Source organism: Sceloporus occidentalis, unplaced genomic scaffold (genome assembly GCF_023333645.1).
Source record: "Sceloporus occidentalis isolate IW3139 unplaced genomic scaffold, rSceOcc1.0.p SCAF_6, whole genome shotgun sequence".
In the NCBI taxonomy this organism is placed as follows: Eukaryota; Metazoa; Chordata; class Lepidosauria; order Squamata; family Phrynosomatidae; genus Sceloporus; species Sceloporus occidentalis.
In genome coordinates, this window is record NW_028316986.1 from 96159301 (window position 1) to 96172321 (window position 13021).

Genomic DNA, 13021 nt, shown 5'->3' on the forward strand with positions numbered 1-13021 from the left:
AGAACTGGATCTCAAGGGATGTGTGCAGTCATGGCCTATAGTTAAGTTTGTGAGTAACTGGATGCTCAGGTAGCCCAGCAAGAAATGTTGTGTCTGTTTCGCAAATAAAGCACACCTTGCTATGGTGGCACATGCCTGGGGTGAAAACAACAATAACAACAATTTTCTTGCCCACCTCTCCCCATGGATCAAGGTGGGGTACAACAACTATTAACAAACATGCCACACCAAGACTGGGGTACTGTGATGTAGTTTTTCAATTCCTAGCTCAGCCATGAAACCCCTTGGGTGACCTTGGGTGAGTCACACTCCCTCTGCCTCAGGAGAAGGCAATGGCAAACCTTCTCTGAACAAATCTTGCCAAGATAACCCCATGATAGTCTGAATAAGTCTGAAATGACTTGAAGGCACACAACACACAACGACTTTGAAAAGTGTATGGAAGTTTCAGAAGGTTAAAAGAAAAAGTACTTGAAAAAAATAAAATAAAAATCCAGTTTTAAAAAAGAAATGCAGGCCCTGGAATGGTGACCATTCATTCCATCCAGCCATCAAGATCATGTCACCTCACCAGCTTCCAAAACATCTCTGATGTGTATTTTTAGAGCTTATAAGTGGGATATTCATTCTGTAAACTGAAAAAATGGATTAAAACAAGGCATTTAAACATGTATTCCTGCATGGAACTTGATTGCCCTTGAGGTGTGATTTACCCTTTTTTACCTATTAAAAAACATTTTCACATCTTATGCTATTTATTTTACGGCTTGGCGTAGTCAGAATCATTTCACCACAGGATGTCTGTTTGGTAGCCTTTAGCATAAATAAACCTTATATTATTCAGCCATAGTTAATTGTGGGTTGGTTGTTGTTGTTGTTGTTTTCCCTGAATGTGAACCTGATCTGCATATTTATTCAGGGGATAATGGCTCCTGCACTGTTATATTGGGGGAAATGGGTAAAGAATGTGTACTAGTTTATAAGTGAGACAAGAGCAGGAGTGTGATGGTGCTGCAGTTACATGGCAGCTTTGAAACAGACTTCTAAGCAGAGATTCAGGAGTGAACTAGTTAATGGTTACTGTAATTTCGACGGTGAATATGTGAGTTGTAGTGCAGTGAGGAAAGCAAGTTCCCTGGTGGTCTAGTGGTTAGGATTCGGCGCTCTCACCGCCGCGGCCCGGGTTCGATTCCCGGTCAGGGAATTAACGTTTTTGTCTCTGGAAATATTTTTCTGTTGTTGTCGTTGCTGTTGTTATTAAATAGTTTGTCTTCTTCCATATAAATAATGTTACGGTTTACGTTGTATCGATCATTGCCCTGGCTTTAGCTCTTTTCCATTGTTTTTCCTGAGGAGAGAGCGACCTGTTTTTTGAGATCCAGCTTCCGTTAAATTTTAACGGTCAAAATCACCAACGTATTTTTTTTAATCCGAATTCCCAACGAACGTCGGCAGTTTCTCTTTCAACAGCACCACAAAGTGTGGGAAACGAGTTTTATGTATAAGACACGCAATTTCTTTCCCCACTTCCTTCCTTATACACACACACATTTCCACAAAGTGTGTGGTGTCTATAAAGGAACGTTTTATACATTACTTTTTTTACACAAAAATCAAGAAACATTGACTTAGGTCCAAAACACACTTCGGAAATAATCCAGTTTGAGACCGTTTTAACTAAAGTGCCCTGGCTCAGTGCTAGGGAATCCTGGGAATTGTAGTTTATGGTGGGCCCAGAGCTATCTCTGACAGAAACCTTAATGTTTCACAAAAAACTACAATTCCCAGAATTCCCTAGCACTGAGCCAGGGCAGTTAAAGCGGTCTCAAACTGGATTTTTTGTTTTTGTTTCTTAAAAAGGTCCTCCACTGTGGCCTCGGAAGCGCACAACCGAGACAATTCGTATGCTTCTAATTTTAATTTAACTCTGTGTTACAAAATGTATTCTCGCGAGGGCCGAGATGGGGGGGGAAGGCCTTCACTTCAAACTACAACTCCCAGAATCCTCGAGCCAATGGAAAGCGAGGGGGAGAGCTGCCTATCAAATCATCTGTGAAAGGCAAAGTTTAAAAAAACAAAACAAAAAAAAAAGCAGCAACGTCAGAAACTGCTGGGCGGCCTTTCTTACATGAAGCCTCCGTAGCAAAAGGGATGCTATCACTTTAAGAAGGGGGAGGAGACGCCAGCACCTCCTCCGTTGCTAAGCAGCGTCCAAAATGGAAAGGTCATTAGCTGCAGGAAGTCACACTGATAGGTGCATTTACTCAAAGAGGCGGGATTGTCATTGTAGGCGGGGTTTATACAGATGAAGAAAAGTAAGCCAATAGCAAGCTTTGACTCCCAAAAGAAAGCATAGTAGCATAGTTCCCTGGTGGTCTAGTGGTTAGGATTCGGCGCTCTCACCGCCGCGGCCCGGGTTCGATTCCCGGTCAGGGAACACTTCTTTTTTTAAATTCAATAATATATCTTAATACTTTATTTGGGAAGGATCCGCACTGCAGAAATAATCCGGTTTGACACCAATTCCCATTTCCAAGAATTACGTAGCATTGAGCCAAGGAAGTGGTGTCAAACCGGATTATTTCTGCAGTGCGGATGCAACCCAGGTCCCTCTTACTTGAATAAATGTAGAGTATTAAACTTAGAAGAGAGCAAGGGATCCAAGTTCTTCATCCCATCCATATTCAGGGGCAGCCATGTAGCCAAGGAGAATAACATCCAAATTCCACAACAATAGTGATACCTTTATGGGACCAACCAAAATCAGGGTGACCAGATGTCCTCACAGCAAAGGAGGACCAAATGTAGGACCTTCGGGGTTAAAAAATGGAAGACGTGACCAAAGAAAAGCTCAGAACATTCATATAAATAGAAATTCATGCTTCTTGGTCCTGCTCAAAATGGAGGACGCTCAAGAAAAAATGGAGGACACGACATGACCAAATTATAGGCTAAAAACATATGAATAGAGAAATTCATTCTTAGGTTCAAAATGGAGGACACTAAGGAAAAAATGGAGGACGTGACCAAATAAAACCTAAAACGTGAATAGAGACATTCATTCTTCTTACTCAAGCTCAAAATGGAGGACACTGGGAGAAAATGTAGGACGTGACCAAACAAAAGCTAAAAATGTAATAGAAATTCGTGCTTCTTAGACTAAAAATGGAGGACACTCAAGATAAATGTAGGACGTGACCAAATAAAACCTAAAAACATATGCATAGAGATATTCATGCTTCTTAGTCTGGCTCAAAATGGAGCACATTGAAGAAAAATGTAGGACGCGACCAAGTAAAACCTAAAAACACATGAATATTGTTATTGTTATTGTTATTGTTATTTATATAGTGCTGTAGATTTGCACAGCGCTGTACATAAAATAATAAATACATAAGAGAAAGCCTGCCTATGGCGTACAATCTAAGAGATAATAGGATAATACATATGTTCATGCTTCTCAGTTTGGCTCAAAACAGAGGACATTTTGGAATTCCTCCTGGACAGGATGAAATGGAGGACATGTCCTGGAAAAGGAGGACATGTCTGGTCCCCATGACCAAAACACACAAAATACATGATGCAAACGTTTGAAGCTCTGCTGGCTTCTTCATCAGGAAAAGGTGTCAAAAAAGGTTCTGCGTAGTTCCTCAAAGGATATCCGTGTCCACTTGCTTCTTCTGAGTCTACAGGATGAGAGCAGAGCAGTGGAGCACAGGCAGGGGACTTGAAGGTGGAGGTTATCAGACAAGGGAAATTGGAAGTATAATCCAATGGCAATCCGAACGCAATCACAGGGTTTAACGTTATTGCGTGATAGACTACCACATGCAATTTCATGCAATGGCAAGCTATTTTCGGGTGATGGGAAGTCAGTTTGGATGCAATTTGAATTCATGTAAATTCGCTGAATAGCGAATTCACGTGAATGCGTTCTGGCCCCACTTTCTTTTCATTCAAAATTAAGAGAAATTCCTCCCATGTGATAAACTCCATCGGATGTCTCATCCACAGGGTTGCCATGAATCAGGGCTGACTTGGAGGCAGTTAACTACAACAACAAGAGTAACCGAGGCCAAATTCTTGTGTTCTGAAGGATGTCAACTTTTGGGGTTCAAGGCCTCATGAACTTGGCTATTACGCTCTGTAAAGCAGCCTAAACTACTACCTTGCAAGCTCCTCATAGTAGAACTAAGAAACTTTATGGTTTGGATTGCAACTCCCCAGAAGACCTAACAATTTCTAAGAATTACAGAACAGAACAATCACTTTTGCCAGCTCTGCCTCAAAGGAAAAGTAAATGCCATTATCGTAGTAAACTCTATTCTGATTAGTAATGGTTTCCAGGGCCTTTGATTGGGAGGGAGATTTTCAAACCCTTTCTTACTAGGCAGCATAAATGGCTTCTTTCCAAGAGTAATTTGTTAGGTGCACTTTTTGGGGGAAAAATAGTAACAAAGTATCCCACAAGATGGCATACTGCTCCCATGACTAAGCTTCTACTGTGTTTGCTGTCATAAGAAATTAAAGATCTTAGTGGTTTTGGTTAATTCCAAACCTACATAACCCTTTTGGGTATGTAGCTTTAGAATTAAATCATACAACTTCTGTGTAGGAAACTGCATGAATCCTATCTGTAGTTTTTGTGAGTAAATACATGTGTATTTTTGAAAACTGCTTATATCCAGGAACTGTTGACTAAGGTGAAGTAGAACTCAGACCAGGATGAAAAACAGTGGTCCTCCATGTGTTAGACTGCAGCTTTTATCATCCTCACTATTGGCTATGCTGGCTAGGACTGCTGGGATTCTTCTTGTTCTACCTCTGGAATAAAAAATCTCCACACACATCCAGTGGTGTCACTAGGCTTGGTGTCACCTAGTGCAGTAACTCATGGTGTCACTCTCCTACAGACTTCCTCCATATCACACCATACCTTACTAATGTTTTTTGTACCAATGCTACTCATAAATCATAATTCCTATAATATCACGGAATATAATGGCAATAGTTATGACATAAACAACTAGTAAAATTAAAATTATACCTTTAAATTACAATGTCAAACGCACAGCCTAAATATAGTTACATGTACATAGATTCATGTGTTTAAAATAACAATGTGGTAAGATGTGATGTTTTTGAAGAAAAATTAAAATTAATTTAAAATTGTTTTTAAAACCTAGGGCCTGTCATTTCTCCTCCCACTGAGTCTCGCCCTACTCACACCATCTCTTCAGCCTTTTAGAGGGTCGCAGGTGAAAACCACAATCCATTCCTGCCAAAAGACATGTTTGGGGAGCAGTGGTGTCACCTCTCCTTAAGGTGTCACCTGATGTGGTCCGCAACCCCCTAATGACATCCCTGCAGAACCATGGCTTCCAAGCAAATCTTATGATCTGTTAGGAGAAAAGGAACTTCTCACTTTCATTAGTCGTACACGGGAGAATGCATAGCTGAGTGCCACAGAACATGAAACTCCCCAGTGAAAATTATCTCATGTGGTAGCCAACCATGCCCTTTCTTTTCCTGAATCCTTGAAAAGGAATAGAGACACATGGAATGGAGAAAACTGAATTTTGACTGGTGAAAGGTGTGATTGGAATAAAGCAATTTGATTGCCTGGCCACCATGGATCCTGGCAGGACTGATTACTGTAGTGTGCCAAAAGTGACTGGACACTTCACACATAATATGCCATTGTTATAAGTGCCAGTCCACTTATAAGTATAATTCAAAATGCTGGTATTCAACTTTTATTAGTTTATTAACCATACACTCTATGGCGGTATCTACACTGAAGAATTAATGCAATTTGACACTGCTTTAACTGCCATAGCTCAATGTTATGGACTCCTGGGATTTGTCATTTTGTGAGATATCAATCCCTCTCTGCCAGACAGCTCTGGTGCCACAACAAACTACAAACTCCAGGATTCTGTAGGGTGGAGCCATGACAGTTAAAACGGTATCGAACTGTTTTAACTCTGCAGTGTTGCAGCATCCTATAATTCTATGACCTGCAGCAACAGAACTGATGGCTAGAGAGAGGGTCCTTTAATGCTGCTCTTGCTCTGTTCACTATGGAGTTTTATTTGTGACTTAAGCCCACAAGGCAACATATAGTCATTGCAAATAGTTACATGGCATCCTGGCTTGATCTGGACCATGGCTTCTGTTCTGGGTTTCATTGCTGCATTTAATTGAGGAGTTTGTTTTCAGTTCCAGGGACCAAGCCTGCAACTTGCTAATTAACAATATACACCACATTTAAGCATTTGCAGAGGGTTTCAGTTAATCCTTGTATATCCTACATTGGCGGAAAGAGTTTTTAAAATAGAAACCTATTACTTTCAAAAAGTTACTCTCCTAAACAAAACGCTTGCAGCATGGCCATGGCGAAAGGACTGTGGGAGCCGTTCTTTAACAGTCCAAAGTATCTAGAAAGCCCAAGACTCTCTGGTGTAAAACATCTGCCAAGAGTCACACTGGAGCAGGCAGGGACGTAACCAGGATTTTAGGAAGGGGGGGGGGGTCCAGACTAAGTGCCACCATTATAATGGGGTTTGGGCATGGCGGCACAGCAGCATGCACCATTCATTTTTCTAATGGAAGGGGGGGTCCGGACCCCAAGAACACCCCCCCCCTTGGCTACATCCCTGGAGCAGGGCTTGGGAAAGATACTTTTTGGGTCTCCCATAATTTTTCAGATGGCATGGGGAGACTGTGTGAAAGGTTTCATGGCTTGAAGGGATCCCTCAAGAACTGTTGTAGGATTTAAGCCTCTGCAAACCCACTCATTGTCTCTATTTCCAGAATATCCAGCAAGAAGGACAGATTCTAATGTGGCAGTGTTTTATAATCCTGTTTTTTCACATGCTGCACTTTCCTCTGCAGAAGATCTATTTATGTAGATGTGCATAACGAATAAACACATACATACTTAACTATATGTACAGTATACACATGAAAGGTCAAATTAAAACATCAACAGTACTGTACAGTCCCTTTCACACTATGTATGTATAGCACTATGATTTCACTTTAACTGCCATAGCTGCATCCTGTGTTATTCTGGGACTTGGAAATTGGTGGAGTGCTAGAGCTTTCTGGCTGAGAATGCCTCTCCCTAAACTGAAAATCTCATAAGATGTTGCCATGGCAGATGTTGCAACAAACATCTTATGAGATTTGCAGTTTACGGAGATGTTGCAAAGTGGAATCAAAGCACTATCAATTATGTGGTGTGAAAGTATATGTCAAATATCAGAGAAGGTAAGGAGCCAACTGACAATACAATCTTTTAAGTCTGTGTTTCCAATAAGAGTTAAATGTACGCATAACTATCTCCTCCTATAATGATGAGAAATTAAGAGTGCTTAACTTTAGGTAGGGCCACATGCAATACTGATATTATATGATGAGATATTGATACTGTGTTTTTTGAATACATGAATGTTTTGGTTCAGAATACAACAAAAATGATGGCTTAGAAAGCAGACTCCACATATTTGTATGAAATAATAAACTTGTTATGTACTACAGCTTTTGCGACTGCTTTTGGGTGTCCTTGAGTTTTGACGGTCACATCAAAAGAGTTGTTGTGGCGTGAGAACTGGTCGGTATTGAGCCAGATAATGCCTGGATTTATTGCTGAGGTTGGTTCCCATGATTGTCAGCAGACAGCAGGCACTGGGTGTTGTAATCCTCTTTCTCTTGGAAAGCATGTTGAGGTTGAATAGTGATTCACCAAAGTGACTCATTTGTGCAGGTTTACTAGGTCTTGAAGGAGGACACATAGTGGCACTTAAAAGGTCATGTTACTTGGAGCAGCGAGACAGATTTTCCCTTCATTCTTGCTGCTGCCTGCAGCATTTTATACAGATCGGTCTGTATTTTAATAAAAGAAATAATTTTGTATCCAATGCCTTCTTTGTAATAGACATATTTGTAATCTGTACATTTTCTGCATCTTTTAAAAATTATTGGGATGCATTTATTGGGTATCATGCATATTTACCCATATTTATTTGTATCTAGATGTCTAGATACATTATGCAAATGTATGTCTGTATACCTATGGATATATACTGCAAATGTTTGTGTATATGTGTAGCATTTTATAACCTATTACTTGTGAAAAGAAAAAGTGTTTATACTGTTTGTATGTGTGGTGTATGTGTGTGTGTAGAGCACTGTCCTGACAGAAGTAAGAATAAAGAAGGAAAAGGGAAAAAAAACACTTTCTGGATACTTTTTCTACCCATCCTACTAACATAGCCAATACTGTATGTTTAGACTAATTTATTGGCAAAATGCACATGTCCATTTATCCCTGTGGATTATAGCCTCTTCATTCCCTAATCTGCCCTTCCATCTGCTCTCTGAACCATCACAAAGTATAGCTATACTAAGAAAGGTATAGGGTAAGGAAGACAGCTTTATCTGATGGTAGGGCCAGTCTAAAGGCCCTTTCACACTGGGTAGATATAGTGCTCTGATTCCATTTTAATTGCCATGGCTCTACCCTATGGAATCCTGATCCTGTAATATTCAGGATCAAATGTAGTTGGGGAAGCCACTGGCGATCTCTGGCTGAGAATTATAAATAACTTTCAATTCTGAATCCCCAGATTCCACAATCTGGAACCATGAGAGCTAGTGGCAAGCTATAATATATTATATAGCTATAACTGTGTAGTGTGAAAGGGCCCTAAGACATGTGGCTACCTGAGAGAAGAAATAAGATTGCACACCTGTCCATTCCATGTACAATAACCAGCTGATCACTCAATATTTCAACCAAAAACTGATTATGGAACAGCATTTTCCCCTTCAGTGGAAGGCAAAAGTCTAGCTTCGGAGGCCCAACAAGACTGTGTGGCACCCAGCATTTATCTCCAACACCTTGCTACTTCTTTTCAGCATCTGCTACCTGAAGCGACTGACTCATTTTTCTTAATGATAGGCCCAGTGCTGTCTGTGGGAAAGTCTTAATTCACCGCTGCTTATTTAATTCAGCATCATGTCTCATCTGGCTTCATCAGCATTTTATTTTCTGTATACACATTTAATTCCTTGCTGGTATCGGATCATCTTGTGCCAACATAATGTTTAGCCCAAGGAAAACTGCTAGCATGGCTGTAACTTCATATTGACTGTTCTGAAAATAACCCTGAATGTTTCTTGGCAACATATTCTTCCTTTCAAGAGCGGGGCTAGGGAGTCTCCAGGTGTTTGGAGGTATAACTCTCACACTTCTTTATAAATGGCTGGAGTTTCTGGGAGTTGAATATAAAACATCTGGAATGCAAAAAGTTCATTCCTGGAGGTAGGGAACCTGTTGTTTTCCAGATGTTGTTGAACTCCCAACTTCCATAGCTTCAGCTAGCATGGCTGATAGTTATAGCAGGGTGACCAGATGTCATAACTGCAGAGGAAGAGAAGGCACCGCAAAATGTAGGATATTCAAGAAAAATGGAGGACATTACCAAATAAAAGCTAACAACACTAATATAAATGTAAATTCATGCTTCTTAGTCATGCTCAAAATGGAGTACATTTTAAAATCCTTCCTGGACAGAGGGTTGAAATGAGGGATGTGTCCTGGAAAAAGAGGGTGTCTGGTCACCCTGGGTCATAGGCACAGCTGTCAATTTAAAAACTGTTAAGTTGTGAGGGAAATACTTGGTACTGTACATCAATATGTATAGTGTTAATTTCTTGCTATCCCAGTTAATATTTTGGCTGGAGAAAAAGCGTATACAGGTTGAATCTCCCTTATTCAGAATTCTGAAATCCTCCAAAAACCAAAACCTTTTTCATAGGTGGCTGAGAGTGACACCTTTGTTTTCTAATGGTTCCATGTACACAGCAAACTGTTTCATGCACAAAATTTTAAAACATATTGTATAAAATTATGTACTATCAGACTATGTATATAAGGTATATATGAAAAATAAGTGAATTTTGTGTTTAGAATTGGCTCCCATGTCCAAGATATCTCATTATGTACATATATGCAAATACAGGGATTCCAACTGCCCCACCTCAAACCCAAAACACTTCTGGTGCCAAGTATTTTGTACAAGGGAGATTCAATCGGTATTTTCTGAAGGCTTGTCTCAGAAGACAGTTACATCACTTATTGGTATGGGTTAGCTGGCTGTCAGCTGTTTCTGTCAGCAATAATAGCCTTATGCAGTCAAAGTTTCAGGCTTTTATACACAAAGAAGGAATTTCAGTTGGTTGAATTTGGTTGGTGGCTTCTTGAAATTTCCATTGAAAGTTTATGGGTGCTGCCTTTCAGATAGGAATGTGACACAACGTCGGCCATAAGAAGTGTGATTAGTTGGTTACAGTCAGGCTGGAGAGTATATAAGCTGGCAAATAGTGTCCCTCAGGGTATCTGATGTGAGGTATTGTCACTTTTGTTTAATGTGCCATGGACGTATACCTTATTTGTACATATTAGGTAGAGATATTTCTCTTTCCTGGCAACTCTCCACAGCCTTTGGCTGTGTCATGAATCTAGGAACCTTCACTTTTGAGTAGTACTGAACTAATACTCCCATTTAAATCTCATTTTCCCGTGGGATCTCGCTAGTGTGATAAAGTCCCATGGCTGCAGGAGAAGAGCATTAGAGGTGAGGAGGAGGCAGCGACAGACATGGCCATCTCTGAGCCACTGATTTCCAAATGCTAGGCTTCCCAAGTAGGAGTCTTCAGGTCCAAAGTGCTCTGGGGGAGGTGGCTTAGAAAATCACCTATCACATGCCATAGACAATATTCTCAATGAAAATTCCTGGAAAAATCTCAGCTGCAAGACTATCCCTCCCTCAAGCCAAGCATTTGAAAACAGGCATGTCAAAACCAGCCGTCACTTCCTCCCAAGGTTGCCTCCTGTAGGACAGGGGGCTAATACACCAATTGGATTCTGACCTTAGGTTCTCTGTACATCCAACAGTACAACCTGCTCCCCATATCCACAGATTTGACCCTCCACAGTTTGAAAAAAGTTTAAAAATATATAAACTCCAAAAAGCAATCCTTGATTTTGCCATTTCATATAACCGACACCATTTTACTACACCATTGTATATAATGGATCTTGAGCATCCACAGATTTTGGTATCCATGGGGGAGTCCTACAATCAAAACCCAGCAGATACTGTGGGATCACTGTATCTAGAGAGGGAGAATTAAGCCTGGCCTACAGGCTTGTTTGACTAGCATGGGATGGGATAGGGGATGCATTAACAGCATACAGTGTTGACCCATATGGGGACTAATAGCACCACCATAAGCTCCCTTTTTAACTGTTTTAAATACAGTTGTTTTTAAACAGTCATATTATCTATTGTTTTAATTTTGTTTTAGTTTATAGTGTGAGTTGCCCTGGATCCCATATTGGCATAAAGGCTGGATATACATAAAATAAACTCTAAAAAAATTAAGATGAAATAAACACAAAACTAAGCTTAGATTCATGGCAGAAATAGAAACTGTATATGCAGTTTTTAGGCCCACAGTCTGTTCAATGGATTTTTGGCCATTGTATTTACAGAAGGGTCACCGTTCTAAGACATGACCTTGCTCTCCACTGTCAGGAGGGCTGAGTCATACCTGCATGCCACTTTGGGCTAAGGAGTGCTGGATATTTCCTCACAGATACATAAAATGTGCAGATCCTGGTGTAACTCAGCTATGCTAGTGTAATGCCCCAGTAGGATTTTATACATCTTGAGAAACCACTGCTTTTTAATTATCTTTGCCTAAACTCCTTAGAACTAAAACTTGGACTTTCTTTTAATCTATTTATTTCCATGTATGAGTACTATAAGAACATAGGATGTATCGAATGCTGGCCACCTGCCCGCAGAACAGAAAACTTGGTGAATTGGATTTCTTCTCTCCCTACCTCACACACATCTTCCCTCTGTCACACACAATGCATTTGCAGGTTGGGGAAACCTCTGGCACACAGTTGAGATGAGGCTGTAAGGGGGTGTTTTGTTGTGTAAGCAGTGTTTGCAAGACAATAGATTGCAAGTCATCTCCTTTGTTTCACAATGATCTATTCTTTGAGGAAATTAAAACAATTGGGTTTCTCTCTTACTTTTTTCCAAGTTTCAGGCTGTATGACTGCTGTTACCAATCTTGTCTATAAATACCAGCAAACATCCTGAACCAATACAAGAGCAAAACCAGTTGTGACAGTAAACAGCAATTGCTGTTAATTGCTGTCAGGCCAGCTTTGACTTATGGCAGTGCTGTCAGTTAGAGACCTCCAAGACATCCTGTCATCAACAGCAATGCCCAGAGCTTGCAAACTCAGGGCTGTGGCTTTTTCTACCTGTAATGCAGTCTTTCCCTTTGCCTATTTCCTCCCACTTTACTAACCGTTATCAACTTTTCTAATGAGCCATGTTGTCTCATGATATGGCCAAAGTATAATTGTTTCAATTCTGGCTTCTAGAGAGAGTTCAGGCATCATTTATTCTAGGAGTCAATCATCCTTTTTTCTTTTTTTGCAGGCCATGGCAGTCATAATATTCTCCTCCAGCACACCTTGACTGCGTCGATTCTGTGTGTGTCTTTCTTTACTGACCAGGTTTCACAACCCTACACAGAAAGTGAAGATATGATGACACAAGATGATTCTGCCTTTGGTATTCAGTAATAAGTTGTGTTTATGAAAGAGCAACCTTGCAAGGGGGCAGGAATCAGGCCTGGGGCCACAGTATGGAGAGAAAGGAAATTTAATCCTGCCATGGTCCTGATCCAGGTCAGATTCCCACAGCTGTTATTTGCCCTGAATTAAGTTTCCCAACAACACAGCTCCTAATTTGCATGATCTTACCACATGTTTGGGAAATGGGGTTAAACAGAAAATGAAATGAGAAAACATATTTCCCACACTCTGAGCTGTGCAGTATGTCGCATACAATGATGCTGCCCTCCCTCTGGGCTTGACTTAAACATGTTAAGACTTCTCATTTCCAACAGCCATACCACAGCA

General features: G+C 40.5%; 2 non-coding genes across 2 annotated transcripts; both read left to right on the top strand.

The window, feature by feature from the left end:
• Nucleotides 1-1132: 1132 nt before the first annotated feature.
• On the top strand, nucleotides 1133-1204 carry TRNAE-CUC (transfer RNA glutamic acid (anticodon CUC)). Its single transcript has one exon. It is a non-coding gene; the product is annotated as a tRNA-Glu (tRNA).
• A 1161-nt stretch (nucleotides 1205-2365) lies between these two features.
• On the top strand, nucleotides 2366-2437 carry TRNAE-CUC (transfer RNA glutamic acid (anticodon CUC)). The gene has a single exon. It is a non-coding gene; the product is annotated as a tRNA-Glu (tRNA).
• The last annotated feature ends 10584 nt before the right edge of the window (nucleotides 2438-13021 follow it).